Source organism: Uranotaenia lowii, chromosome 1 (genome assembly GCF_029784155.1).
Source record: "Uranotaenia lowii strain MFRU-FL chromosome 1, ASM2978415v1, whole genome shotgun sequence".
Taxonomy (NCBI): Eukaryota; Metazoa; Arthropoda; class Insecta; order Diptera; family Culicidae; genus Uranotaenia; species Uranotaenia lowii.
Genome location: NC_073691.1, coordinates 179,954,654 through 179,979,341, shown reverse-complemented (window position 1 = coordinate 179,979,341; position 24,688 = coordinate 179,954,654). Strand labels below are relative to the sequence as shown.

At 38.8% G+C, this 24,688-nt stretch overlaps 2 long non-coding RNA genes across 2 annotated transcripts; both read right to left on the bottom strand.

The window, feature by feature from the left end:
- Positions 1 to 593: 593 nt before the first annotated feature.
- On the bottom strand, positions 594 to 7,103 carry LOC129759942 (uncharacterized). Its single transcript, XR_008740263.1, has 3 exons — positions 6,896 to 7,103; positions 3,432 to 3,556; positions 594 to 1,208 (listed from the first exon to the last, which is right to left on the bottom strand). It is a non-coding gene; the product is annotated as an uncharacterized LOC129759942 (long non-coding RNA).
- A 15,763-nt stretch (positions 7,104 to 22,866) lies between these two features.
- On the bottom strand, positions 22,867 to 24,082 carry LOC129739758 (uncharacterized). The gene is made up of 3 exons (XR_008735958.1): positions 23,835 to 24,082; positions 23,668 to 23,775; positions 22,867 to 23,605 (listed from the first exon to the last, which is right to left on the bottom strand). It is a non-coding gene; the product is annotated as an uncharacterized LOC129739758 (long non-coding RNA).
- Positions 24,083 to 24,688: the final 606 nt, after the last annotated feature.

Sequence of the window (24,688 nt, the reverse complement as noted above, 5' to 3'; positions counted from 1 at the left end):
GGTTCTTGCTCGACTGAGCAGCAGGCTAGCCCGTAGGTTACACTCTGGCGCCCAACTAAAATTTTCGTATTTTTGTAGTGCAAGGGAACACTTGTTGTGCGCAAACGATCATTTCGTGGAAGTCTCTGGGAAAACGCCCGAGACCTTCTCAGACTTTATTGGCATTTGTGCAAAAAAAAGCCAACGAAAGCGATTGGACGAATTGGACTAGTTTTAGAGGGGTCCTGGTTTGTGAACTAGGGTTGAAACCTATAAAAAACCGTGAGTTTCAACTTAAGTACAATAATTTAATTGATATTAATAGAATATAAACACATATGATTATTTAAAAAAAAAAAATTAATGCAAAATTGAAAGTTGCGAGCAAAAAGTTAAAAAAAAACTCAAGTAACTTGTTAATTTTTGTATTGCTGTTCGTTCAAACTTTAAATTGTTGTGGGAGTGATTGGATGCAAGTAATAAAAAAACCAAGAGAACACAATTGTTTATTGGTACCTAATTAAAAGTAATAGTGGATTACAATAATATTGGTTAACCGAGTCGTAGTTCTTTTGTTGTGCATTTGGTTTTTTTTTTAATTCTAAATCCTACGTCAGTGTGAGTCATAACTGTGCGCATCTTTTAGTTAAACTTATTTGAATTTGCGCTACCATTGCTGTCCTTATTTATAGATTCTCGACTCACGATTTTAATTTGTATTATATGTTAATTTATTTAATTTAATTTATTTATTTATTCATTCGTTTACTGTATTTGTGCCATAATTAGCTTAAATTTCAAAATTTCTATAGTTTAATAACTCACGACTCACGATTTTAATTTGTATTATATGTTAATTTATTTAATTTAATTTAATTTATTTAGTCATTCATTCGTTTACTGTATTTGTGCCATAATTAGCTTAGATTTCAACATTTTCGATAGTTGAATAATTTAATTACTGTTTTCTCTAAAAATTTCTAGAACTTACGGTTAAATTTATTTTTCTATCATTCCGTGTATTTGGGGTGCTGTTGAATTAGCGTCCATTTGTCCCGATAGTGGTCAGTTCCCTCCCTTTTGAAATGGAGATGGCTCATTTGCGCCTATCTTATTATGGGATGAACTGTGCCCATCTCACGATAGATGAGTTGGAGTACGAGCTCAACATACGCAACATAAACCCGATGCAAAATAGGCAGCTTAGCGAACGTGCTCTTCGCGTACACCTAAAAGAAGAAAAAGAAAAACAAGAAATACATTATTCGTTAATTCAAAACTCAATTGAAGAGGAATTAGGAGTGTGTGGTGACAAATTGACCAACATAAAATTACACTTAGAGAACAGAGGAAGGAAAAGTGCACCAAATCAGCTATTCAAAACCAGATTGGTCCACATTGTGTTTCGTTTGGAAAGGCTGAGAGCCAGGACCACAGACGAAAAACATGTGGGCAATCTGGCTGATATTGCTTCAGAATGTTTGAGACTACTTGGTGTCTACTTTTCCCTTTCCTCGCCTCTCCCAGAAGTTAGGCAAGCAGAATTAGGAGTAGTCAATATGAGCATAAATCAACTCCGCGAAAAGGAAAAAGATTCTACTAATCTAATTGAAACGGTTGAACCTGGTAGCACTGCAAATGAGCTGAACAGTATACCACCTAATGGTCAACTGAATTCAGGCGTAAATGAAAGCTCAAACAAAAAAATTGAAACTCTAACTGAAGAAAATCGTAACTTAACGAATATAGTTAACCAGTTACTACAACGCATTCAGGTGCTCGAAGCAAACCAATCTGCCCAGCGCAGTGAAACACAGTTTAGAACTGTACAAAACACTTGCGTTTTTAACGAACCAGTAGTTCCGGCAATCGAGGAAACTCGCTCCAAACCAGAAGATTTTCTCGATTGACTAAAACAAAGGAACAGCTCGGTGCAAAATTCGCTTAGTAGCATCAGGGATGATCTGGAAAAAGAAAACGCTTTGAAAATGTCGGAAAATATGAACAAATTAGTACAGGAGAGGGAACTAGCAAAACCACAATGCAATAGGCTCCCAATTCATAAATGGAAAATAGCCTACGACGGAATGGATAATGGACGCAGATTGAACGAGTTCTTAAAGGATGTGGAATACACCGCCCATTCAGAAAGGTATTCCAAGGAAGAACTCTTTCAAAGCGCCCACTATCTATTCACGAATAAAGCAAGATCCTGGTTGATGGAAGCAAATAGTTTGGGCGAACTCAAGACATGGGACAATCTAGTGGCCGAACTTAAAGCTGAATTCGTCCCTTACGACGCCGATTTCGTATTCGAGCGTCAGGCTACAAGTAGGAAACAGGGTCAAAAGGAAAAATTTCATGATTTTTATCTAGACATGGTGAGAATCTTTAGAGGAATGTCTAACCCTTGGGACGAGCGTCGGAAATTTGATTGTCTGTTTCGTAATACACGAGAAGACTTTCGAATTGCGATGCTCGCCGCCAATGTGGATACTATTCCAAAAATGAAAGATTTTGGAAAGAAATTTGATTCCATAAATTGGAAAATGTACCAAAATCGGGAAAACAGAAGGGAATATAGGAATACAGTTGAAGAATTGGAAACAAATGAATACGAATCAGAAAATGAAATTTATCAGAATAGAAATGGTAACAGGAATGAATATCTACAACAGAACTACAATCATAATCAAAATAGAACTAGAAATTTTAGACCAGATGGAAAAATTTATAATAGAAATCGAAATGATAATTGGAACCAAAGAACAAGAAATATTGAACAACCGAAAAAGGAAATGCCTAAGAATTTTGGAAGGAATAGTGTGAGTAACGTGTTGCAAAATAGGTCAGAACCCGTAACGGGTCCTAGCGGAACCAATGCCCTTCAACGTGTAGTTAATGCGTACATTCCTCTTAGAAGAAATGTATGTTTTAACTGTCACGCTGAAGGACATAGTTTCGAGACTTGTCGCGAGAAACTGATTCTGTTTTGCAAAACGTGTGGGTTTCCAGGATTCGCTACTGCGGAGTGCCCTTACTGCGAGATAAAAAACGCAGCAAGGACTGCTCTTTGAGGCGAGCCAGTCTTTCGGAAAATCCCACAAGACCTCACGAAGCCGATGCGTCCGAAATTCTCCAGAATCTTGGCTATTCGCGAGTGAGCAGAGTGGGAGCAGGAGGGGAAGAGATCGCTACAGTTCTCATCTCCTTGAGCGATGACTCTAGACCATTCGCGAAAGTCGAGATTATGGGAATTTCGGTCATCGGACTTCTAGACAGTGGCGCAGCTAGGACTATTTTAGGAGTAGGTGGAAAGAAACTTGTCGAATCTTTAAAACTTAAATTGAATCCATCAAATCTGAATTTAAAAACAGCTTCTGGCCAAAATTTGAAGGTTTTAGGAGAATGCGAGGTTCCGATTACATTCAACAACAGAACTAAAGTCTTACCGATTGTTTTGGCGCCGGATCTCAACCGGAAATGCATCCTGGGTATCGACTTCTGGCAAAAATTTGATATCTGGCCTACAGTTGGGTACTCAGTTGATGTCGTAGATGAGCGGGATCCGGAGAGGCTAAAACAAGAGGAAGAAATTAGTGAAGAACAAAGTATTGAGTTAGAGAAGGTGAAACAGATGTTTCTTGCAGCAGGCTCTGGTCCATTAGGGAAAACCCATTTATTAGAACATAAAATAGAATTAAAAGAAGACTTTGTAAATGCAAACCCAATCCGAAAGAATCCCTACCCTTGGAGCCCGGAAATACAAAGAAGGATCCATTTGGCGGTAGATAAGATGCTGGCAGAAGAGGTTATAGAACCTTCAACATCAGAGTGGGCTCTTCCTATCGTTCCGGTAAAAAAGAAAAATACTGAAGAGGTCCGACTTTGCATCGACGCTAGGATGTTAAATGAACGTACGAAGCGTGATGCGTACCCCTTACCACACCAAAACCGCATTCTTAGCCATTTGGGTCAGTTTAAGTTCTTGTCGACTATCGATTTAACCCAAGCATTCTTACAGATTCCTCTGGCAGAGAACAGTCGCAAGTACACGGCCTTTTCGATACCCGGGCGCGGCTTGTTTCAGTTTTCATCACTCCCCTTTGGTCTCGTCAATAGCCCCAGCTCGTTAAGTAAGGTCATGGATATGGTTCTCGGATATGGTGCCCTAGAACCCTATATTTTTGTCTATTTAGACGATATAGTGGTCGTGAGCAACACATTCGAGGAGCATATTCAGCGACTTACGGACTTGGCGCAAAGGTTGAGATCAGCGAATCTGAGCATAAATTTGGCCAAATCCAATTTCTGCTGCAGCGAACTGCCTTACCTGGGATACATCCTCTCACGCGATGGATTACGACCTAACCCGGATCGCGTTCAAGCGATCCTGGGATTTGGGGTCCCGAACTCGGTGAGATCCCTGCGTCGATTCCTCGGTATGGTAAACTACTACCGCAGGTTCATTGACAAATTTAGCGAACTCACTGGACCTCTTACCGATTTGCTTAAAAACAAACCGAAAAGAGTCCAGTGGAACAACGCAGCAGAAATTGCCTTTCAAGCCATCAAGGAGAAGCTCATTACAGCTCCCGTGATGGCCAATCCAGATTTCGCCCTCCCTTTTAGCGTCCAAACTGATGCTAGTGACGTGGCCTTAGCCGGAGTGCTGACACAAGTCCAGAATGGTGAAGAGCGGGTAATTGCCTACCATTCGGAGAAACTAAAAGGTGCCGAACTTAATTACCATGCCGTCGAGAAAGAAGGCTTGGCCGCGCTTCGGTGTATCGAAAAATTCCGGGGTTACATCGAGGGTAGGAGATTTACTCTAGTCACGGACTCCTCAGCGCTCACTTTCATCATGAAAGCCAAGTGGAAATCGTCGTCAAGGCTCAGTAGATGGAGCATAATACTACAGCAATACGACATGGAGGTTAAGCATCGGAAGGGCAAAGAAAACGTTGTTCCTGATGCATTATCCAGGTCCGTAGAAGCTGTAAGTGTGGAAGAGGACAAATGGTACGCGAATTTGTTCAGATCTGTTGAGTCTGATCCGGAGAAGTACATGGACTTCAAGGTCGATTCAGCAAAATTGTACAAATTCGTCTCCGCTCGATCGGATGTCCTCGACTACCGATTTGAGTGGAAAGAATGTGTACCTAAGTCCTCTCGCCACCGTATTATGCGAGAGGAGCATGACGACAATTTCCACATTGGCTTCGAGAAGTGCTTGGAGAAAATCAAACGACGGTTTTACTGGCCAAAAATGCACGCGCAAATAAAAAAATATGTAAGTAGTTGCTCTACCTGCAAAGAAATAAAACATTCAACTGTTTCTACAGCACCAGAAATGGGTAAGCAACGCGTGGCCACCATGCCCTTCCAGATAATCTGCATGGACTTTATTCAGTCACTTCCTCGGAGCAAGCATGGAAATGCTCATTTGTTAGTGGTCATGGACCTATTCTCTAAATATTCCATGCTTGTACCGGTAAAGAAGATTTCCAGTAATAGTCTATGCAGCATTCTGGAAGAGCAGTGGCTCCGAAGACTGGCGGTTCCGCAATACATAATTTCGGACAACGCCAGTACGTTCCTGTCGAAAGACTTTCAAGATCTTCTATCCCGATACGAGATCCAGCATTGGGCGAATGCTAGACATAGAAGCCAGGCGAATCCAGCAGAGCGCTTGAACAGGACAATAAATGCAATGGTCAGATCATATGTTCGGTTGGACCAACGGCTATGGGACTCGAGAGTTTCTGAGATTGAGTTTATCCTCAATAACACAGTGCATAGCACCACAAAGTTTACACCACACAGGGTGATTTTCGGAAACGAGATGATTACTCGAGGGACCGACTATCGGTTGAATTCGAAATTAGAGCTCGACGAATCTGAACGCGCTGAAAAATTTAAAACCGTTAATAAACGCACCTACGAGCTTGTAATGTTACACTTGAAAAACGCATACGAATCTACAAAAAAATCCTACAATTTGAGGCATCAGCGATACTCACCAACCTTTGATGTTGGTCAACAGGTATACAAAAGAGCTTTCCGCCAATCGGCTGCAAATCAGGCTTTTAATGCCAAATTGGGACCCCAATACGTTCCATGCGTAGTAACAGCACGGCATGGAACAAGTTCATATAGCGTGTCCGACCTAAACGGCAAACCGTTAGGAATTTTCTCAGCTGCAGATTTAAAGGCATAATGCCGAAAATGTAACATAAGTAATCCTACCAATTCCAAGTAATAAAAAAAAAAACACAGGATTTAAATTTCCTAAAGGTTACGATTCGATGAAACTGGTTTTCGAATCTACTCCTAATACCTCTTTCAAAGCCAACATGAAATGTTCGCAACTGGAAAGACCATATAAAGATTTAAAAAAAAAAACTCCCAAACTCCCCCAAAGGAAAAAAAAACCTTGAAATAGTGGCACTGTCAGGTTAAGATAGCTAAATGTGGTTCAACAAAATTATAAGGCAAATTATTTTTATATCACTAGGTTAACTTCCAAAAGCTGTGATATATTGAAATAGTCCTGTAGTTAAAACCTCCTTTTTCGTACAACAAAGAATGAATAAATAAAATAAATTAATATACCATAATAAACTTTTCGTTAAAAAAAAAATAAAATTATTGATAAAATAGCCACCCTACTGTCGGTTTACTAAGACTGCAGTCTTAAATCTTGCATGCAAGTTTCCCACCTTGTATTGCACGTATCAAATGAAAAAATGCATCTAACCCACAAACTATAGAAGGAAAAAAAAAATGACTTCGTAGAACCCGCTCACGGTTAATAAACGCTCCCACACATGTCGCGAATTATGTAGCTATCGGAAAGGAAAGTAAACGCACTGCTGCACTTACTAACCAAGGAAAAAAGAGTTCCACCACCTACCTGATTTGCTAGACAAATTTAATCCTCCATATCATCCATGATCCGATTTCCTTTTTTCCTCTAGAACGGCCACCGAGGAAGGCCTCTGGTAGAATTTCCGTGGGGGTGGGATCTGGCCAATCCCATCCATCGTCGTTCTCCAAACGGAAGTTTTCTCCACGCGCATAGGACCTAGAATAACACCGAGAACTGTTACCGTTCTTTTTAACTTCCGTTCTCATTTTTGTTTACATCGTACTGTTGACAATTACTGACAGCATCAATCACCTCCACAGCAATCATCATAATAATGCAGTACTAGATCAACACCTAAAAAAAAACCTCGTAGTTTTGTTTTAAATAACGTCATTCAATGTCTCGCACTGTGGGTAGCAATAACTTTTAAAGGTGTTATTTATTTTGTTTGTTTTGAATTTGTTAAACGTATTTTATTTAAAGAATAGTAAATGGTAATTTATTTTGCATGTCCATAAACAATAGCATGGTGTTTATTATTTATTGTAGTTTTAATTAGGTTATCATTTTAAGTTGATTCTCACGGATTTGGATTAGTAATAGCTGAAATGGGTCGCTGGAGACCGGAGTCTCACGACGTTGATGGTCAGTAACAGGCCGAGGCCTTCAAACAGCGTGGAGTTGACCTAGTCAATGATGATACCTTATGACCCCGACCTATGTATACGCTATGAACTGGTGATCTCCTCGAGCCAACATTCCGGGACCTCTTTAGAATTCTAGGATTCGAAAATGAGCCGAACGTTAAAAAAAACTGTACTTGTCAATATATGTTTGTTAAGTGTCTGGTTCAGCAGGTACACTTTGATCGATGACTCAACTGGTGTTGTAATTTGGAAAAAATATTAGCTTGCTAATATTTTTTCCACCCGAGCCGGGGGAGAGTGTAACCAGTGCGTTAACTTACTGTTCAGTTTAGTGAGAATCATTTGTGTTAGTTTACGTGAACACTTACATACAAGGAGGTGCTTTAGTGCGTGAGGGAGAATGATCACCGTAACTTTCCCGAACACTGAGGCAGCACAATTGGGTCAACCTGGCGCTAGTCGACACCAGATGGAGCAAATGAAGGCGTTAGCGCTACCAATGCGCACAGAGCAAACAGGACATGATGGGAGGAATCACTGGATGGACTTCTAAGCCTTTGTCCTGGGTACGGGGTCAGCGGACTCGCGGCCTAATAGCGTCACTTGGCATCCACACCGCGAGGCAACTACATCCTCCGAATCTTGCGTTTCGCAACAGCACTGTCAGGTTAAGATAGCTAAATGTGGTTCAACAAAATTATAAGGCAAATTATTTTTATATCACTAGGTTAACTTCCAAAAGCTGTGATATATTGAAATAGTCCTGTAGTTAAAACCTCCTTTTTCGTACAACAAAGAATGAATAAATAAAATAAATTAATATACCATAATAAACTTTTCGTTAAAAAAAAAATAAAATTATTGATAAAATAGCCACCCTACTGTCGGTTTACTAAGACTGCAGTCTTAAATCTTGCATGCAAGTTTCCCACCTTGTATTGCACGTATCAAATGAAAAAATGCATCTAACCCACAAACTATAGAAGGAAAAAAAAAATGACTTCGTAGAACCCGCTCACGGTTAATAAACGCTCCCACACATGTCGCGAATTATGTAGCTATCGGAAAGGAAAGTAAACGCACTGCTGCACTTACTAACCAAGGAAAAAAGAGTTCCACCACCTACCTGATTTGCTAGACAAATTTAATCCTCCATATCATCCATGATCCGATTTCCTTTTTTCCTCTAGAACGGCCACCGAGGAAGGCCTCTGGTAGAATTTCCGTGGGGGTGGGATCTGGCCAATCCCATCCATCGTCGTTCTCCAAACGGAAGTTTTCTCCACGCGCATAGGACCTAGAATAACACCGAGAACTGTTACCGTTCTTTTTAACTTCCGTTCTCATTTTTGTTTACATCGTACTGTTGACAATTACTGACAGCATCAATCACCTCCACAGCAATCATCATAATAATGCAGTACTAGATCAACACCTTGTTAAACGTATTTTATTTAAAGAATAGTAAATGGTAATTTATTTTGCATGTCCATAAACAATAGCATGGTGTTTATTATTTATTGTAGTTTTAATTAGGTTATCATTTTAAGTTGATTCTCACGGATTTGGATTAGTAATAGCTGAAATGGGTCGCTGGAGACCGGAGTCTCACGACGTTGATGGTCAGTAACAGGCCGAGGCCTTCAAACAGCGTGGAGTTGACCTAGTCAATGATGATACCTTATGACCCCGACCTATGTATACGCTATGAACTGGTGATCTCCTCGAGCCAACATTCCGGGACCTCTTTAGAATTCTAGGATTCGAAAATGAGCCGAACGTTAAAAAAAACTGTACTTGTCAATATATGTTTGTTAAGTGTCTGGTTCAGCAGGTACACTTTGATCGATGACTCAACTGGTGTTGTAATTTGGAAAAAATATTAGCTTGCTAATATTTTTTCCACCCGAGCCGGGGGAGAGTGTAACCAGTGCGTTAACTTACTGTTCAGTTTAGTGAGAATCATTTGTGTTAGTTTACGTGAACACTTACATACAAGGAGGTGCTTTAGTGCGTGAGGGAGAATGATCACCGTAACTTTCCCGAACACTGAGGCAGCACAATTGGGTCAACCTGGCGCTAGTCGACACCAGATGGAGCAAATGAAGGCGTTAGCGCTACCAATGCGCACAGAGCAAACAGGACATGATGGGAGGAATCACTGGATGGACTTCTAAGCCTTTGTCCTGGGTACGGGGTCAGCGGACTCGCGGCCTAATAGCGTCACTTGGCATCCACACCGCGAGGCAACTACATCCTCCGAATCTTGCGTTTCGCAACAGCGTGCCAAAAGGTGTTAGTGTATAAAAGACATCCAGGTAAACGCTAACCCGAGCCCCGTACCAGGCAATCTGTAGCTAATCCCAACCCCCATCATGTTCCCAGGGCCCCGAAGTCTTATGCTGGAATTTGGCCGACAGCTCCACCTGGCGATCGTCCACAAACTTCGCTGAACAATCAGCCACGTTCGCCCGTCAATCTATTGTCGATCAGGAGCTGTATGCTGGAACGTCCAGAGCCAACCTACGTTATCGTGGTACTCGGTGAACCGCCCATCACCCTACTCGAGGTTTGGTCCCCAGTTTTGTGCCGGTGTCTCCCGCCCCGTGTCCAATTTACCGGTGATCTACAGTTGGAGCTTGACTACCAATACCGAAGCCCACTGAGTCCCAGTCGAGACGTCACACAACAACGACGAGACTACCACAGACCAGCGCAGGGGACTCCCGCAGACGAGCTCCACCATTCGTCGAAACACCGTACGCCAACTATTAAGGTAGGACCAAACCACATTTCTCGGGGTGAACTTACCGCGTGGTCCATAAGAACCACTTTACTTTATCCGGGTCCAGTGTCCAGTGTCGCGTCCTTAAAGTGCTAGGGAAAATAAAGTGGGATTTCAAACAAACAATCTAAAGTGTTTCCTTGTATCGCGAAATTTCATTAACGAGTGTGCCGTCCCTGAGGCTTAGAGGGGGGTTCTTGCTCGACTGAGCAGCAGGCTAGCCCGTAGGTTACAAGTTTTACTTCAAAGATAAATGATATTGTCATTTCCGGAATGGTAAGTCCGATTTGTTGTTTCTGATGTGAGCGACATATTAGTAATTTGAAATACATTTTTGTTTACTTTTCAGCTATCTGATCTAACAAGGTCGAAGATTGGGATGCGGCAAAAAAAACTTTGATGGAAGCGTCTGTTGATGCACTGCTGATGGTGACCATAAATGATTTGATTTCAAACAAATTTGGCAAACAATAAAGAGAATGTTTTCAGCATGAAATTTCTAAAATTATTCTTATTAGAAAGTGATTTACTGTTTCCATAAGAACCTCTTATGAAAAGCAACAACCTCTCATTGCAATAGGCGTTCATCTTCAGAATTCATCCGCGTCATAAGACAATCTTATGAATTTCAATGATTTTTCTTATGGCGCCACTTCATAAGAGAATCTTATGGCATACATAATAGTATTTTTCTGAGTGTATATATGTTCCAAAAATTTGAACGATACATGAACTCGTAGAGAAACTAGAAGCATTTACGTGAGACTAAAAAAATTGTGATATTTTTTAAATCACAGGAGACTTGATCCTTTACTAAAGGAGACTTGATCCTTGATTGAGAGTAGGGTACCCTGATCTTTAGCAACAATCTGGTAAAACTCGAAGATAAAAAGGTCGTTGACTATTTTTGATCATATTAGTTCTCATTTCTCAGTTTGTATGTGCCAGACAAAGAGAATTCTAAAAGTTTGTCTGCTACCCTTATGTCGTTGCATACTTTAAGGCGCAATTTTCTAATAATAATAATAATAATATTTATTAATGACCCTTTAACTTTATAAGTCATTCAGGTCAGGAGCAATTTTCTAGTTTTTAGATAAATAAAGTATTTTTAGTTCTTTTCAAAAGATAATTACTGTATAAACATTAGTTATTGGACAGGTATTAGAAATTTCATGATAACAAATGATCACAATCCATTCAGAAGAAAAATATATCTTTTTCGGCTCTAGGGATCAACTATACCCAAAACATACATTTTAGAAAATTTCTACTTAAAAAAATTAAGAGTTTACTATTGCTTTGAAAATACATGAAGTTCATATTATACTCTAACGATTGTCGTATTGAAATAAATATTTTTATCATAATTTTTTCATGGGAGAAACATTTTAAAGTTATATAAAAAGATCTTGAAATCGCATTTTGTCAAATTTTTCAAACAAAGTTCAATAACTCTTAAAATAAAATATTTAAAATTTGTTGAGATTAAAGCAATGTTGTTTTGTTCTATTTGGCACATTTTTCTTGAACATTTGATATTTGTTAGACATCCTTTTTTCATCAAATATCCCCAGGGATCAAGTATCCTCATTCTCCCCTACGCATGTTCAATGACCAGATAGTAACGAAATAAAATTGGCAATGCAATTGTAGTGGTTTTGCATGCGCATCTTGGCGATGAGAATATAAATTCTTCATTTAATTAATTGTAAATCCATAACAGGTTAAGACATGAAGGTACGTTAAAGATTTTAATTAAAGATATAAAAAAAGGCATTGAACAGTGCTTATCATCAAAGATCAAAATGGCGACGAGTAGGTGTTAGCATTTTTAAAAACAAAAACATAAAGTTACCGTACCACAATCTGTCTCAGGAAAAACTCCATAGTTGTTCAATCGAATGGGAACATATGTACATGTGAAGGTCCAGGTTTCTCAGTCCATGGGGTCTCACACTAAGAAGAATAGCCTCCAGTAGCTTATGACAATCGATCAAATTTTCGTTGCAGCCGGGACCGTCAACAGAAAATGTAGGTGAAAGAGTGTCTTCAAAAGCGTTTGCTGCCTTTCCTGAAGAAAAATGACTTGTCTGTGCTGGTTTGGCCGGATTTGGCATCTTGCCATTATGAAAAAAGGCCATGAAGTGGTACCGTAAACTGAGGGAACTTTTATCAACATGAAATTTATGCAGTTAATCATCATTAACTAAGTCTAAATTTAAAATATCTGAAAACTGTTTACTACGTTTGAAAGCCTTTAAATTGAGTTACAAATAAGCTAAATTTGGTTTTTATTAGAACAACTTTGATATTACTTAAAATGTAATTTTAAAATCTTGAAATATCTGGCATTTGAAAGCTCACAAACAAACATCTCTCCCGATCAAATTTAATCATTTAGGAGCAAATGGGTTGTTTTATGGGAAAGTTCAACTTTTTTTTGTTTAAGTTTAGTTTAAGTGTTATTTTTATGGTCGTTGGGTGATAATTTTTAGATATTGAAAAAAGAAAACGGTGATTTTCCATGAGATAGCCCGTATAGTAAAAATTTCTAAAACCCTATCAAATGGTTAAATTTGAAGAAAAAAAGAAGATGAGAACAGTGCAAAATTTCATTTGTTTTTGAGGTAAAAATAAGAGATTTTTTTATAATTTTAAACTCTAGATGTATGCAGCAACATTGTCTCTTGAGAATATTTGTTTAAAAAAAACGTTAAAAGAATCAGTTTAATCCTAACAAAAATTACTGTTATTAATGTTTTTGCCTTCTTTGCTGAATGGCACCATTAAGAGCAAGTTCCTTAATGTTGAGAAAAAGTGGTAGTAATTTTGAAATTTTCAAAATTCTACCATGCAAAAATGTTTTCAAGATGTTTTGGCGTTGTATTTTTTTACAGCACTGTTTCTATTTCAGCCGTATGTGATAGAAATATTGCTATTTTTGCATCACAGCATGCGAAACTATAACACGTGTTGTTAAAAAACTTGAAGGCCACAGATCTTGAAAATGTTTTTGCATGGCAAAATTTTCGAAATGTGAAAAAAGGGACAAAATTTCTACCACTTTTTTCCAACACCAGTGGACTTGCTCTAACAATAATTTTGAAGATATTGAGGTACGTAAAATCCATAATGATCAAAGTTACCCCGAAACTCGGAATCTGGTTTTGTAACAAACATTTTCCTAATTATAACCACTAATGTCGTTTGAATTTACTGCAATCAATGATCATGTTTTATACTCCTCACCTCAGTAAGTGTTTTGAAACTTTTAGGTAGGGGAGGAGCGGGCTATATGCGCCTATTAAGCAGAACACTGATTTAATCAAATATCACATCAAATATGTGTACAAAAACTATATACACGTGTGCAGGCATCTGTTTTCTATACATTGGAGTAATTTTTATGTTGAAATTTTCTTCTGTTTCCAAGAAAATGATTTTATTATAAGTGTTGTCTAAAATGCCGAATTCCCAAACCGTGCGGGATAAATGCGCCTATTTATGTTTTGAACAAAATTTCTGTTTTTTTTGGAAATATTTCCGTATAATTTCATTGAAACTGCTAGAAAGTAATAATTTCCGTACGACAAAGCTGAAGTTTTATAAAAATCTATGTATATTATAATTTTCTGGAATAAAACAAAAGTTAGGGTTGCCATACTATGGAGGCAGTTCATCCATGAGAAAAACTTTATCAAATCTGTTTTTAGATCTTCTATTCTCTCTTAAGATGTTATTCAGAGCTTAGATTTGAAGGTTCAATGATAAAAATCATTTATTTATTCTATTTAACCTGTTATTTTAGGATGGAGGCATATTACAAACATGATGGGGGCATACAAAAACACTCTATTCTTCCACTACATAATCATTATTAAACCTCCACAAAAGCTGAAATATGTTTTATTTCTAAAGTTCATTTGAGTAAGAAAAAAAAACCATCCTAGTTTTTGTTTTAAGCTTCTTTACGTATAATTTTTAAAAGTCGAAATATTACATCAAAATGTATCAAAACTTTGTATGATTTTTTTTAATTTTTTTGAGTTTGTAAATTTATAAAATTCTTTCTTGCCTTATGTTCTAAGCGTATCTCCCTCAAAATGCATTGGTCAGATAAGCTGTCTAGTCAGCCATTTCATCAAACAGCCGTAGGGTCATTTAACCCGATAGGCCCATTTAGGAAACCTTTCCCCTATTACGAAAAAGCATTCAAAAATGAAGGAAAAAAGTGATCAATGTTCCTCCAGTTTACGGTATGCCGCTAACAACAATCAGGTTGTGCCTAAGGATAAGAAACCTGCCAACAGACCAGAACTTCTCCCAATCTAATACATTCGATTGGTTTTTCAAAGACATTAATGTTGAAAAGTCTCACTTTTATTGTACTGTTTGAACAACTTTTCCATTAATCTTAGCTGTTTTTTTTAATAATATTTTAAAAACTGTTATGTTACGATTCAGGTTAACGTTATTATTTATTTTATAGTTTTGTTTAACTTTCATTATGACATAACTACATTTTGGAATTCAGTTTTCTTTTTCGGATTATTCATATAAAAGTTACTGTAACTGATACAGTTTGATAATTGTTTATAGTCTAGGCTGAATAATTCTCGATTATACGGGTCTGAAACCAATATTGGACGTTTGTAAAAACTCTTCTATATAAAAACAGTGCTTGGAAATTCTAAGTAAAAACTTTAGGTTCTGCTAGCAACGAAGAACCCTTTATGAGCCTTCGCGTTAAGCATACTAATCTACCGATTTCCGCTTCGAAAATACCTGTCATGGCGTGATCCTGAATTTAACGGCGACACCCTCATATCGTGGTTATTTTTCTCTACCGAAAACGTTCCGGTTTCCGCGTCTCCGGAATGATGAAGATGTTGATCTCGTCCGGTTCAGGATCCCACGCCAGCTCAGCACGAGATTGATTTCCTGCTGTGCGAATTTCCCGCCGAACGTGCCGTGTCACGAGAGCCGGATGCTTTACTGAAATGCCTGCTCCATCCCTCCTTTCCTGCCCTCTCTCGATTATTGGGATGACAGCGCCCGAGTCGGTACCTACACCTTTTTATAATCCGGAAGATGGATGCCAAGGTGGATGACCTAAACGGCAATGAAGCCATAAATAACTCGATAAATTGCCGTCCGGGCAGGAAGAAATGGAGGAAAAAAATCCGTGAAAAGAATTAGAAACGAAAGGATACTACTGCTCTTGAAATAAAGGCGCTTTTCTCCGGAAAGTAAAGTTTTGAGAATGTGCAGGGCACAATTCTACTCGGACCCGGATTTTTTTCATCCCTTTTTGTATTCCCCATCCCCTGGCCTGGAACGGTTATCAAGGCCCCTCAAAAGGTGATCAAGAGTCATGCTTTGATTAAAGTTTTTATTTTAAAAGCATACTTTTTTTCTTCTCGGTAGCAGGAAAGCTTTCACGGTTGATTTTTTTTGTGATTTAATGGGTTGGTTTTTAATTTTTTTTAAAGATGATAGGAGCATTTTCTATGTACTGCAGTAGATGCTTAAAATCGAATTTATTGTCTATCAATGTCAAAAGACATACATACCCTTGTTAAACAGCTAATAAATTATTTGTCTAATAAGATACGAAGTTATGGTCCTCGACACAGTTGTTCAGCGGAAAATTTCCTTATAAGAAACGATAAATTGGCACAAAAACTAATAGCGCATCTGGCGAACGTGGGGTGCCCGAGAAATTGGAGAACGGTTGCCATGGACCGAGTGAATTTTGGGAATTATGTTCGTCAAGTTATGTCGTGAGACGGAATACTATGTAAATAAAAAATAAAATAAAAACTAATAGCAAGATCGGTTTTACAGAAGAAACAAAAATGATGTTGATTTTCCAGTACTAATTATTCAATTTTCCCATACAAACCTGAAAGTTCAAATTTACTCATGAAAACGTTACTTAAAAATTCTGCAAAAAATCATAGATGAGTTTTGAACCAAAACAAAACTTTTTAGACCCCAGGGTTTGAGAAATTCAACCCCAAATCGACTCAGTCTAGCACTGCAGGGCATTTATTTTATAATTGGATTCAACTATTTTGCCATGATCAATCACGATGCATTCAACAATAATTATGATACGTTCAACAATACTAAATGATAGATTCAACAATAATGAATGATTGATTCAACTCAGGGCCGTAGAAAGAATCGCCTCATGGGGGGTTGGTGACCATCTTTTTACTTTGATATTTTTTCTCAATCAATGCATGACAAAGAATTTTTTGTAATATTTGATTATTCAATTTTAAGTTGACAGTTTTTAAGTTGACGCATAAAATAGAAACTTTTGAAAATACATTCTTAAATCTGAAATTTTATAAGGAATCCTTTAGTAACTTAATGAAATCGTTGAGTTTGCTAAAAAAAACTGGTGTACTTAGCCTGTTTATTTTGGACATAGAATCAGTCTTTTGTTTAAAGAAAATCTTCAAAATAAATCAAATTATCAAAAGTAATAGTAAAAGATTCCCCAAGCAACCAAAAGTCCCATAAAACAGGTATAAACACGCTTACTCAGCCCCATCATTGATATGAAGTACGTTCTATGCAGCTCAAAATTTAAGTTCTTATTGATACTTTCAAGTTCCAAAACAAGTCTTAATGATCTTCTGTTCAGCTCCTAGCGGCCTCTTAATTCAGCTGCCGAAAAATCGCAAAATGAGCAAAAAAATCTCTCTCTATCTCAACTGAACCGTTGGCTTCGGTTCATATCACTTTCTCTTGATTATTTACTGTGTTCTGTACCGGTGCCGCTATGATGCCACGCACCGGATTTCAAACTCGACAAATTGCTCAATTGCTTCTTTCCTTCATTTCCTACATATATTGCATCGGAATGGTCACTCAAGTACAAAATTACTTATTGAAAAAAACTTGCCCGGCTTGGGAATCGAACCTCGACCTTCGTGGTGAGAATCGAACACGCTACCACGAGACTACGCCTAGATGTTGTTCTAACTGAAACTAAAACTCGAAGAGGTGATTTGATTTTGAAAGCACATCAATGCATTTTTTGTGACTTATCAAATCCCGTTTGAGCACTTTTGTGCCCTTTATGTGACTTACCAAATCCCACATTGAGCCCTTTTGTGCCCTTTAAGTGACTTAAGTCCCGTATAACGTACATAAAGATCACTTTTGCAGCTTTCAAGTTCGTTAATGAGTACATATAGTTCACTAATGGGAATTGGGCCAAACATGTCACAAACAACGTACATATTAATCACTTTTGCAACTTTCAAGTTCATTAATGAGTACATAAAGTTCACTAAAGGGAATTGGGCAGTTGATTCTCTTTGTCAGTCAATATGTAACTTTCAATGCCTTCATTCAAGTAATTATGTGAATTTTGGTTGCTTGGGTCAATTTTATGGTTCAAATCTGATTCTTGTGAACTCATTCAAAGTTTTAAACAATAAATATGATACATTCAACTATATATTTTTATTGATTCATCTATATTGTATAATTGATTTAACTATATTTTATGATTGATTCAACTTTATTAAATATATACTTTGTTTAAGCCTACTGCTTAAAACATTGCAGCGTATTTCATTTGAAGCTATTTGTACGATTTTGTAAATCATTACTTCGCCACCGCTTCATAAGATGATCGTATCAGTGAACCACAATCAAAAACGAAAAAAAACTACCGAGTGTTGCTACCCTAAAGAAATCAAGACTTTTCACAAGCTTCACCAGCCGGGAAAATTGCAAACCCTCTTGACAGTGTCTGGGGAAAGGACTTTCGTAAAATTGTGCCCATGAAGCGATGCTACCGGTCGTTGTTGGCTGGAGATGTGTAACTTATTACGTTATAGAATGCCGCAAAAGTTTGGCTCACACCTGTCCTTTGGCTGTCACCGTCTTCCTTTTGCGGAGCACCCAGGAGCAGAAATTGGGCCAGTGATCACCTGAAGAAGAAAGTTGGCGATGTGCTGTGAAAGTTTTCCCTTTGAATGTCAAGCTTTCTGCTCGGTGTAACACACCGGATGCATCCTCCTAAAGGCATTAATCCTCGTAGGTTATGAGTCTGCTACACCTCTCTGAGTGATTTAAATTTTGCACAACTAATGACTTTACAAGGCGATGGAAGAAGTTTACGGTAACCACAATTTCGTTCGCCTTCCAAATGGTTAGCATCATAACATGGTGTTTCATCGCCAACACCCACAGGCCACAGTCCGGAACCATCATCCCTGTGGGGTGGCATTTCGAAATGTTAAGCTGGTGTTTCATTCCTTTAAAGTTTCTTTGCACCTGTGGTTGGTCTTCATGAATTATCATGATTATCCCCAATTTTTTTGTATGAGTTTCGTAAGGCCATTCTTAATTGAATTTCGTATAATTATTTATAAAGTCATATATAAATCTTTTCGATTCACTCAATTGTAACAACGATTGGTTCAAATAAAAACACTCACAATCCTGGGCCCTGCCATTGATAGGCGGATGACTTACGGCTGATGTTGACTCCGGTGTCAATATAAACTTCCCATTTTCGGTTGGCACTTGAACCCTCCCATATGTGGGGGACCTTATCATTTCTCCATGATTCCCTTTCCCGTTTGAATACATACACTTAGCTTAAGTTATACACTTACTTAGTCACCGCACCAACAACGCTACGCCAGATTTCCGCCTCCGTCTTGCCCGCCGGAAGTGTGTGTCAGTATCAGATTTCATTTTTCTCACTCATTTTTTCCCACCCTGGGTCCACCATGTCTGGCAGCGAGTCGGTAGGTCGACATCGTTGTCGTAAGAAGACGGCACAAACCGATTTGGCATCGGGTCGTGACACAAACTTCGTTAGGAGTGGAGACTAAACTGATGCGGTGTCATCATATCACATATCATAAAAGTACACGGATTGTCAATGACACTCACACCGGATGATCCTGAGGAAAAAAAAGGGGAGATGACAAGGTGTGAGCGAAACCAGATTGGAAAATTGGAAACAGTCAAGTCGAGCAGAAAGTAATATTGAATTTTGATGAGCTGTTTCGGCGTGGTATAATGATTGTTTTCTAATCATAATACGAAACGCGAACAATTTGTTTACAGATTTTTATCGTTTTCAAATGAGTTTTTATTAGATTTCTAGAAATATGAAACAGAGACTACCTCTTCCATAGAAAAATTTAAGTAAGTTTAAATTATTTTAATTTAATTAAATATCACTTAATTTATCGGCCTTATTGATGAAAAGTGATGTCCCTTTCAGTAAGAACATCTTAAAGGGTGGTACGGTCAAAATTTGGTCAATATCAACTTGAAGTATTTCTTTCAATTTTGCATTTAAAAAACCAGAACACTCCTCATTTTGAAGGTGTGTGTGTGTGTAAAATGTTGCTCCTATTTTGATTTTGGAATTCACTCTTCAGTTGTCAAAATGCCGTCCAAGGAAGAAGGGCAGTGTATCAAAATTTTGCTCGCGCATCGCGAAAATCCGAGCTACTCGCACGCAAAGCTGGAAAATCGCTAAAAGTTGCCAAATCAACCGTTACAAATGTAAAAAGTGTTTGGGGAACGTTTGTCGACAGCCAGGAAGTCTGGATCGGGGGGAAATCGATAACCGGAAGCCGCTGAGACGACAAAGAGAGCTGCCGGTAGTTTCAAGCGAAACCCTAACCGTATCGTCTACAACCGTGCATCGAGCCAAAAAACGAGCCAGATTATCGACTTACAAGAAGGTAGTGACTCCAAAACGCGATGATGAACAAAATACGACGGCCAAAGCTTGACTGCGTGGTAATGGACGACGAAACCTACGTCAAAGCCGACTACAAGCAGCTTCCGGGACAGGAGTTTTATACGGCAAAAGGAAGAGGAAAGGTAGCAGATATTTTCAAGCACATGAAACTGTCAAAGTTCGCGAAGAAATATCTGGTTTGACAAGCCATCTGTACCTGTGGCTTGAAAATCAGTATTTTCATAGTTTCCGGGACTGTTAACCAAGAAATTTACGTGAAAGAGTGTTTGAATAAACGTCTGCTGCCTTTCCTGAAGAAACACGGTTGTTCCGTACTGTTTTGGCCGGATTTGGCATCTTACGGTAAAAAGACCATGGATTGGTACGCCGCCCACAACGTGCAAGTGGTTCCCAAGGACAAGAACCCTCCCAACAAGCCAGAGCTCCGCCCAATTTAGAAACACTGGGCTATTGTCAAGCGGAACCTAAAGAAGACAAAAAAACTGCTAAGAACGAGCAGCAGTTCAAGGCAAACTGGCTTTCTGCGGCGAAGAAGGTGGACAAGGTGGCTGAACAAAATCTGATGGCAGGGGTTAAGCGTAAGGCCCGGCAATTCGGATTATTTTTCCTGAAGTTTATACTACTATATTGAACTTGAAAAAGAAATTTAATTTGATTTTTTGAATGAACGATTTCACCGATTTACACGCGTTTTCCCTTGACCAAATTTTGACCGTATCACCCTTTAAGATTATGAAATTTTATAGACGGATAGAAAGATGGTAAAAATGAGCGAGTAAAATTTATAAGAAGCAATATCATCAAATACCAAAGTTTTGTTATGCACGGGCCAACTACTTTGAAGTGGTAGATACAGATAGAGTTGTATCTACCCCCACACATTAGAAGGCAAAGCGTGGTTCGCCCCACAAGCGGAAACTTGCAGTGCGAACAACAAAAATAAGGTATGCGATCGCTTGAAGATTTGAAGTTTCAAGGAGCCTCAAAAGGAGGGATCTTCAATGCAGTAAAAATTTCTTTTGAATTGAAAAACAAAATCGGCCCTTTTTAAAGCGGGATGAGTTTTTAAATACAGGTAAATTAGCACTTAATCAAAAAGTGTGCCAAACTTTATGAAAACACTAAGACATTGGTTCTGTTAAAGACATGTATTTTTTTTAACGACACTTTACCATCCTTGAGGCATTCGTGTCTGCTTAATAACATGTACAATACTGTACACTACACACTATTAATTTTTTGGTGTAAATTTATGTCAAATCGGTTGCACAAAACTGAAGCATCACTTTTGACCTAAAGTTACACCAATAAAAACAGAAATGCTTGAAGCCAGAAATTCTTTGACATAAATTAAATGCCATATTTGATATAATATTATATCATCAATGATGTAAATTTATACCAAAGTGAACGCACAAAAGGAAAGCATCTTTTTTGACATAAATTTAGATTGTCTCGAAAATAACGTAGCGTTCTGTTAAATTTAGATGTCAGAAGCTTTCGGAACCATAAATTTTTAGAGAAAAACATTTGCATGGACATAAATTTTAGTTACGTTTCAGTTGGCAAAAAAATACTTGTTATTAAACGTTATTTATGTTTCCAATTATTGAAATGACATAAAGCTTCAATGCGATTTCAATAAAGTGAAACTAATATTGAATAAAAAGTATTTTCAAAATTCTTACTAAAAATTTATGACTATGAAAATATATTTCTCTAAAAATTTGTGCTACCGGAAGCCTAATGTATGAAGTATTAAAGTAACATTAGATGGACAAAACTAAAACTTCGCGTGGGGCAAGAAATATATTGAGTTTATTATGAAAATGAAATTTCCAGCTGACGGAGATACGGTTTTTCCCGGATTTTAATAGATTTCACCAATCGCTAACCACACCCTTCTTTCAGAGCAGGCGAACTTCCACCAGGGGCAGGATATATCCTTACTATAGAAATGTATTTTCTTTTTCGGCTCTTTGACTACGCGATTGTAAACAAACTTTCAGGGCAGAAAAAACATCGACAGCAAAATCGATGAGTTTTTGACTGCGTTTTCTCACGTTCATTTAATTTTAGATTGAGTGTGATGTAAAATTAGACTATTCTGGTTAGGATCTTGGGGTTTTACCACAGAGAAGTTTTACTAGTGTGCGTGATGTTTGTGTTCGAATTGATGTAAAATTAGATCTTTTTTTGATTAAATCGAAATTCCATTAGGTGTTTAAGCGTTTCTGGCACGTTTAAAATTATAAAATTTTCGGTGTGTACATATGTTACATTTATATATATGAAGTCTTCATGCAATAAAAAAGGAAGCGTCTATCTATACAATACATCTTCTAATTTAATAAAATATTTTTGTCACATAATCCTTAATTATGTGAAAACGCTTGCGTTTGTCAATTTAAAAAAAATCGAGGATTTTATCGTATTTTTGTTAATTCCGTATGGGTACCCTCCTATTTTGGATTCGAAGGGGATTGAATTTAAGTATTATAGAAACCATTCTCGGTCTTAAAAATGGCTACACACCAAATTTTATGTTGATCAATTCAGAAGGTTATGGAAATTGTTCGAATTGTGTGATATTTTTTTTTTTTTGTATGGAATCCCCCGCTCCCTCAATTTGCAGGGGTTTGAAAGTATTAGGAAAACCATTGTTGATCTTGAAAACGGCTACACAACAAATTTCATGTTGATCAGTTCAGAATAATAATAATAATAATATTTATTAATGACCCTTTAACTTTATAAGTCGTTCAGGTCAGAGATCAGTTCAGAAGTTCTTGGAAATTGTTTGAATATATCTTTATTGATTTTGTATAGCGGAATTATCAGTGCAAGTTGAATATTACACGTGGATCGTGCATCTCACAGTGTCGCCTCATGCTTGCGCGGCCGTTTGAGTCTTCCACTAACGCTGCTTTTCCGTAGGAAGCGGAGGCCGCTACACGCGACCCTGTCACGCCTCGATGGAGCGCAACCGAAATGGCTGAGCTAAGCGCTTGTAACCGGTGCTGCCGGCCACCACACTCGATCTCAGAGCGCGTCTTGTTACTGATGGCGCCTCTTTTGGACGCTTCGTCGCCTCTCACCTGAGAGTAGCTGGTGCTGTCGGTCGCAGCACTTGATCTTGGAACACCTGTCGTACTGCTAGCGCTTCTTCCGGCCACTGTCTCGCCTCACGCGACTCTGCCGCGTCTCTCGCCGAGCTGCCGGTTACCACGCTCGATCTTGGCGCACCTGTCGTGCTGCTAGCGCCTTTCCCGGACAATATTTTGCCTCCCGCGATCCTGTCGCATCTCTCGTCGAGCGTAACCGGTGGTGCCGGTCACCACGCTCGATCTTGGCGCAACTGTCGTGCTACTAGTGCCTCTCCCGGACACTGTCTTGCCACCTGCGACCTTGTCGCGTCTCGCTTGCCGTGGCTGGTGCTTAGGGAAGAATGCCACCTAGTGGTAAATTCCTGGCAAAAAAAATGTCGTGGCACTCGTTGATAAAACGCCTGTTGTGCTGATGGCGCAAGCACAGATAACGGATGGCCTTCCGACTGGAGTGCTCTGGGGAAAATTACATCAATTAGCACATTTCCAGATGCTTCTGTAGCAATTTGTGTTCGTACCTGTGGTTTTACGTTGCTTACGAGGTCGCTTGTGCGTGTGTGCGCGGTTTTTTCCCGATTCCTGGACTGGACTCTGACTCTCTGTCCTTCACTCGTCGTTCCGTCTTCCTGTGACAGGTAGTTATGGGATTAGGTGGCGGCTTGTACGATGGCTTTTCTCCACCTACCTGAACTTAACCTCGCTTTCTCGGATCCTTCCTCTCGCTGTCCGGATGTTATCGGGAATCGCGACGCCACACTCGTTTTCCAAAACGAAATCCCGGTTCAGATACGGCGGAAGTTCGTCGCCCCGAATGGTCAATACGTCTTCCTGGACTTTGTCCCGATTCGGATGAAAAGTCTTTACACCGGACTCGCGCACTTTCTTCACGTGTTGTTTTCTCACTCGGCCGTTCTTTTTTTCCACTCCTGCCACGCGGAAGTGATTGATGACAGTTCTTCTGATACACGCTTAATATTTTCCATTCATAACTGGCATTCTTTCTCTCCACCATCTTTGAGGCTTGCCAAAATTATTTTTGCCAAAATTGAATACCAAGGATCAATCGACCCCTCCCACTAAACTATTGCACAAAACACTGAACCAATTTACCGTCTCTCAAAACTCCCGTTTGCGATGTTTTCAATTCAAATCCGGTGTATAATAACGTCTACAACTTGAAAACAGTGAACAGCTAATAGAGACGACCCCTTTTCACGGCCCGTGACTCTGACACCAGAAATTAATTACCTGTGCTGTAAAACTCCCAAGTGCCAATTTCCATTACAATCCTATGCATAATCAAGACAATATCGCCAAAACATTAAACAGTTTTATGAACGACCCCTTTGATCGACCCGTGACCTCGAATTGAATACCTGGTATTGTTTGCTCCTCACTCAAAGATCCTAAATGGAAATTTTCATCTCAATCCAATGTATAATAACGCCTATACCGAAAAGACATAAGGAAGTTGTTGTGGACGACCCCTTTGGCCGACCCCTGTTTCGAATCTGTAATACCTAGAATCGATTGCTCGTC